This window comes from Larus michahellis, chromosome 8, assembly GCF_964199755.1.
Source record: "Larus michahellis chromosome 8, bLarMic1.1, whole genome shotgun sequence".
NCBI classification, from domain to species: domain Eukaryota; kingdom Metazoa; phylum Chordata; class Aves; order Charadriiformes; family Laridae; genus Larus; species Larus michahellis.
Window position 1 is genome coordinate 47259067 of NC_133903.1, and position 6835 is coordinate 47265901.

The following is a 6835-nucleotide window of genomic DNA, read 5'->3' on the forward strand; positions in this document are numbered from 1 at the left end:
TTTTTTAAACCCCACTATTAAAAACACTCATTACAAATGCTGAAACCCCCTCATGGTCTGCCTGTTTTGGACCCTGCAAAATGAGAACCGCTATTTCTGTATTTTTCACAAAATAGTTTTCCCCCTTTATTTTTTAAGCCCTTCCATTCAGGCTGTAAGCTTTTCAGTGAAAAAATTGCCTCTTTAACAATGTCATTTTCCAGCTCCCACTTCACCACGGTTTTCAATTTGGATGGGAGCTCTAAGTCAGATAATCATTCAAGACCACAATGTCTGCGGTTCAAAGCAATGCTGGCCATTTTAGGTTGCAACTCCAAACTAAGACTTGCAATTTATTAAAGAGCTAAGTTTTTGAAGGTGGCTTGTTGGTTTTTTCTTTTCCCCCAGTAGCTGAGTTGGCTGGTGCCCTGCTTGTTTTGTAAATTATTATTAAAAAATAATTATTTTTTCAGGGATATGCTGTGAGTTCTCTGCTTTTCATGAATTGCAGCTATCAGAAATGATTATCTTAGTGCCTAAGAGATCTGTCATGTCTGCCCCTTCCCTTAACACTTACAACATGTATCATGTTGATGAATTTAGATGGTCATTTAAAGGCAAATTGCTTGTCCTACTTTTTGCTTCTTATTGATTGTCATGTAATTAACTGATTCATTTCGTTCATATAATCCAGAGTGTCTGCAACCCACTTAATCAGCAGAGCCTGATCAGAAGACCAGGGTTTAATTAGACTGCGCTAATTGCCCCAATGAAATGATGTTTCCTCTGTCCTGAGCCATTACTTATAGGAGCCAGATTATTTTTTTTTTCCTATTGAGATTTAATCAGGTGCAGAGAGAATAACATTTTGCCTCCTGCCAGAGGAAGGACTTCTCTAAGCAAAGACAAAGCGGTTGGGGAGGGCAGTCACACGCAGTTAGAGGTGACACATCCCTTATTAGCCGAGCAATATGACCACCCAGTGAGGCCAGGTGTGTTTAAGGTTGCATGGTCCATGCTGTGAGCTCCGGAGCTGGTCCTGGAGCTCAGCAGAGCCCTACGGGACCTGGGGCAACTTGGTACTGTAGCGGGAATGTCTGTGAAGGACCATGCACTCCCGCAAAAATAATCTGAAAACCCTGACGCCTGTGTGTTATACTCAACCCCTGCCAGCCCCTCTTTAAATAGAGGAGCTGAAGAGTTTGGGGACCATGCACGCTTCAGAAGATGTCTTCCAAGGGATGTACCTCCACCAACCATCAAGATGGTTTCCTCAAACCCAGGTCTGACTGCAGAGAGCACCTCTGCTGCCAGTCAGCCTTGGTCCTGCCCCTTGGAGATCGTATAAATCACAAAAATCATACGCAGGGGCCAAACTGTTCTCCCAAGGGAGCCAGCGCTTGGTCTCTGCAGAGCTCAGACAGCAGGGAGGAAGAAATTCCTCCTGCTCTGGAAAAAAAACCCAAACATTTGCAGAAAAGTCTTTCTTGGTCACACAAGCTGATAAGCAAATATTTTTAAATGTGGTGTAGCGTGCTTGGTAGATTAACTGCTCAGAAAGTAAGTGTGTGTGTATGTGTGTGTATGTGTATGTATATATATTACATATTCACATATATTCTATCTTTCAGCTTTTGCACCCAGACTGACTATGGTGGGTGTCTCTCTGTAGATCATAGAAGTGACGTGATGGAGATAGCTTTTATGGGAAGGTGGTTGCAATCCTATTTATTTCAGTCCTGGTCCTGCAACTGGATTTGCATAAAGGCATATTCGTACCCACGAGCAGCACCCCTGAATGCAGCCCCAAAGAATTCTGGTGGTGGTGCCGGGTGAGTGGTGAGGACCCAGCGGGATCAGGGGCTGTCCCGGGTGCATAAGACTGAGATCTGCCCTTGGATTTGTTCTGCAGCTCTCTGAGTGCTCTGCACATGTCTGAGCTTGGCAAGGAAAATTGCAACTGATTGTAAATTCCCTGCAAAAATGGACCTTCAGCAGGGCTAAACCAATTTGCAAAATCAAGCTGAATTTGGGAAGTCATTTTGGCCTCCTCTCCTCCCTTTAAGAAATGAGGGATGTGTTTTTGGGAGTGCCAACACAGCTTGACTCTGACGTTTCCTGAAACCAGGCTTTTTAATGTTTGCAGGTTGTGTTGTTGGCTTGCCTGTGCTTATAAAGGTGAGGGAGATAAGACTGGCTAATTAGCTTGTAAACAAAACAGAACATTTTGCTTTGCATCAAATGAAATATTTTGGGTTGCTGAGTCAGACTCATGCATGTTTAAAAACATTTTGGCAACAAAATTAAAGTAGAGGCAAAGGTGGTACAGGGGGAAATACCCCGTGGGGACAGCCTTCCTCCTGAATGAAGGGCTGGCTCTCGAAAGCAGTCCCATGGAGCGGGAACCAGCTGAAGCACTCAAGCTGCTGATGGTTTTCTCGGAGCAGGGAGGGTATCGCTTTGCAGGTAAGCGATGGTAAACCCAGGCTGGTGGGTGGACCTCTGCTTCCAGATGCTCTTTAGCCAGTGCCATGGGCCTGAAAAGGAATCAGCTGCTTAATGTCAAATTAGGGACAAAAATTAGAGACCGTGATTAGTACTGGGTGCAACTACAGCACTGAAGGAGAAAGTCCAGGGCTTAGTCCCTGGATGCCACCCATCTTCCTGCTTCCCTGCTCATCCCATGTCCTCCTCCTGCCTCTGCACCACCAGTCCCTTCTCCACCTCATGGCTTTCAAGCCATGGGCTCAAGACTCACTGGAGCAGCGGCTGTGGAGATTTTTCCCTGCTGCTTTTGCCTTTGCTCCTTCAAGGAAATAGGATTTTGTGAGTCTTTTTTTGTAAATAAACAAGATTAGCAAAGATTTATTTTTTCTCCTCTAACAATAATAAGGATTAGGTACCACTGGGGCCAAAGGGACAGCAGTCATGAAAGAATCAAAAGACACTGTGAAATCTAATACGTAATGCGTGATGGTGAAGGGGTCCAGGACCGAAGCGAGCTGCAGTTGCCCAGCTGTGCCACCCCGCTACGGGACACAAGAGCGTTGCCTTTGGGTGTGCGCACCCTACAGTGGGGTTCAGGTTGAAATGGGCTGCTATGGAGGGTACAGAAGGGATGGTGGGATGGGATGTGGGTCAGCCCCATAGCCACAGCCTTTCACTGCTGGGCACAGCTGCAGATGCTCGAGGGCTGTGGCAGCTCAGCAGCCAGACGGCCGGGGGTGGGAAGCATGTCAGCCGCCTGACTCGCATCAGTCTGGGCTCATGACTCAGTTTTCTTGCGGGTGATATTTGTGCCAACGTGCTGAAAGCAGCGGCAGTGCTGGGATCCTCGCTGCTGAAGCTCTGCCTCCGACCAGCGTGCAGCCCCGGATGCGTGTTGAATGGCACCTGACCTCCAGAAAGGAAAAAGATTTTTCTCCCTGAAGTTAATATTTTTAAAGCACTTAATGTTTCCTCTCTCAGTAAGTGGCTTTGGTGGAAGGGCAGTTGAGCTGTCCCTGGCAGTGATGAAATGGGATCACAACTCCAACTGACAGCAACTTGGTATGATCGTACTCAGTTTCCCTCTCGTGGTTTGCAAAGGAATTAACTGGAAGGATATTTAACTAATTACTCTCTCAGCTGAATATGGCCAAGCTATACTGGTGCACGGGGGTCTTCATCCTGCAGTCCTGGTCCGTTCAGAGTTTCACCCAAGAAGATCCAGGTGGCACCACTGAATTTTGTTAAAGCTGTAGCTCTGCCCTTATCATGATTACAGATTTTCATTTTCGCTTTTCATTGCAGAATGGCTGAAGCTGTTAGACAAGGTCTGAGGTGTCCTTCCATCAGGAGACATTTTCTTGCATTATCTCTCCCTCATGCTGTTTTTTTGCCTGCTACAAAGGTCATGAGCCCTCTTGGGCAGGACCTGTCCTTATTGCTGCCTGCGAAGAGGCCCCAGTTCCTGCAATGCATTTCTTAAAAGTTTCTGTGGGGAACTGGGGAGGGCCTGCGCTCCACAGCAAAAGCAAGGAGCCTCAAACAACAAAAAGGGGGTGTAAAAAGAAGGGAGATCCCAAAAATCAGGGAGGTCACCGGAGAGCTACTGTGCCCACCGGGTCCCACTGAGGTGCAGCGGTGGCTGACACCGAGGGAGTGCCATGAGTTCATACCATGGTGGTGACTGGAAGATAGACTCTGTTTGACCATTTGAGAATATTTTTTTTACTGTTTTTTGGGCTAATCCTGTAAAGTCCCTGAGGAAGATGTTTGGCATTCTCCCCTCTCTTAGCTGGTACTGGAGGGACTCAGCATCCTGCAGAGACAGCAAGGGAAATCGCAGGATTATTCCCCATGGTGATTATCCTGTGATCTCTCAGGGCTGTATAAATGGGAGCTGATTACAGCTAGAAAAGGACTAAATTGTGTAATTAGAAAGGGGGAAGAGGGGAGGACTTAACCTGTGCCTGAAGGTGCCAGTTTGGAGAGAAGAGTGGAAAAAGTGCCGACTGGCATCCGCGCTGGGACCCACAGCACCAGGAAGGGCCATCGCTGACCTTGTTCTTGGCTGCTCCTGCTGCCTTGGGCAAGCCCTTCGGTCTTCCCCTCTGGAGAATGAACAAAATATTTCTTTCTGCTGTATCTCTCAGACAGTTTCTTTGGGTAGAAAGGTGATCTCTCTCATGCATGTCCACCTTGTCCCAGGCTTGCAGGCTCACAAACGGGCTGGCCACACACAGGTGTTAGCATCACCCCAAATTTCCCTCTGGGACTTGTCACGAATGGTGAGAAGAGAAAAGCTGTTGCAGGATGGAGTCCTCAGCGGTTCTGTGTTGGGTATAAGACAACTAAGATCTTTCTTGTCATTCTACATGGAGCAGGAAAAGAGCATTTTGCCTCCCCTTCCTCTTATTATTGACCCAGCCTGGCCTGGGCCAGAAAATGTGTCTGTTCCCATGGCAGGCAAAAAAGCACGCAGCAGAATTGCTTTCAAAGCCATGGTGAGGGAGGCTATTAATGCGAATATTATTCATGCCAAGAAAAATAGCCAATTACCTTCCTATAGAACTACTCTCTGCCCAGTGAGCCAGTAATTGCAACATCTAACATTCGTCACTGAGCTCTGAAAGCACTTTGGGAATAAAATACTGACAAATGGATTTGGACTTAAAAGAAAAAGACAGGAAAAAAGTAAAGTTAAGGTAGTAGATATTCAGAAGGTGTAAACGGCTGCAGGGAATCTATGCCCACTCACACTTCACGTCCTACAGATGCAAGAATTTGGCTTTGTCTTATACATACTCTATTTTATGGTCCGTGCTTTAAAGGTGCGCAACTGTATTAACATAGATGTTTGATAAACTGAATAGAGAAATAGTATGTAACTTGAGCTGGGGATACTGCCAGAGGGGCTTTTTGTGTTTCTTGACGTTTAAGGTCAGCTGTGCAACTGGAAGTGACTGAAGTAAGTTTTTGCATTTTATTTATTTCCCAGGTTTACCAGTGAAACAACCAACAATGGGGAAATCCATCCCTCCCTTTCTCCTTTTCCTCCTTGGAGGAGGAAGGAAAGACAAAGTCCTTTAAAAGCTGCAGGGCATTGCACACTGACTTGTTTGCTCCACTGGACTGCACTGAAGGCCACGTTTCCCTCCCTGCCTGTCCCCAGGTGCTCCACGAATGGCGTCTGGAGATTTGACATGTTTCCCAAGATCTATTAAGGCTGTCAGCAGCTGAGGATTCAGGAACCCACAGGCCCTGGAAGACGTGCTCTGAGGCCAGCAAGAGGCACATCTTGTATCACAAGCTGTGTGGGAATCTCATCTTCAGGGTGCGTTCCCTGTCTGCCAATGGAAGAGTTAACAGCATGGATTAGAGGACTTGGCTTATTTCATGGAGTTGTTTGGGGTTTACCCTGTGTAGCCAGAGGGAAAATTTAGCTGGGTGTCTCCAAAATGCTGTGGTTTTGCAATTTGTAAAAAGCCTGTCCTTTAAATTGCTTGGTGAGCACCAGTCCTCATTTATCATGTCAGCCGTGATCCATGGAAGAGGAACAGCCTCGCTCTTTTCTGAGGACTAGCCCGCCCTTCTCTTTCAAGGAAAACAAATTACGCTCAAATTGCTGCTGCTCTGAGTTTGCTTTTCACCCTGACATCCCCCCCCCCAATACCCTTAGGATGTACCAAGGGGATTGTCTTTTTGTTCTGTGAGTGTGCAGACAGATGCCAGTCCATAATTGGGGCTTTAGGGTCACCCATTCTCTGAAGAGGTGAAATAACATACAATTGTGCAAAAAAGCATCAGTCTATTTTGAAACAAGACTGTAAAGGGAAGGCAGCTCCCTCTCCACAGCTCTCCCGCCTCAGTGCGAAGGGTTCGCAACGCACAGTAACTCCATTCCTACTACCAGCCCTCACCGCAGCCATGGGGCTCTGCCCTCAGAACCAGCCTCACTTGCTTCATTTTAAGGCTCAGCCTCTCTTCCTCACACCTTTAAGCGCACATGGCGCCGATCCTCCTGACAGGGCCTGAATCACGACCCCCAGGGAGGGTGAGCAGGGCCTGAGGTACCGGGGAAGGGGGGGGCTGCAGAGCGGCCTCTGCCAGCGGCCTGGCGACTAGGGGGCGGCTCCAGCAGCCGAGGCGGGGGAAACTCTAGCAACCAAAAGGGAAGTTTTCCGCAGCTAGGTGTTGGGGGATTAGCGCCGGCGGACTTCCCGTCTTTCCCCACCCCGCCGCCGGTCTGTCTGTCCGCCCCTCGCTCGGTGGGTCGCGCCCCCTCTCCCCCGTCCCTCAGCGGAGCCCCGAGTGCGTCGATACGGGGCTCGGCGCTCGCTTGGCCGCGCCTGTTGCCTTGGTGATAGAGGCG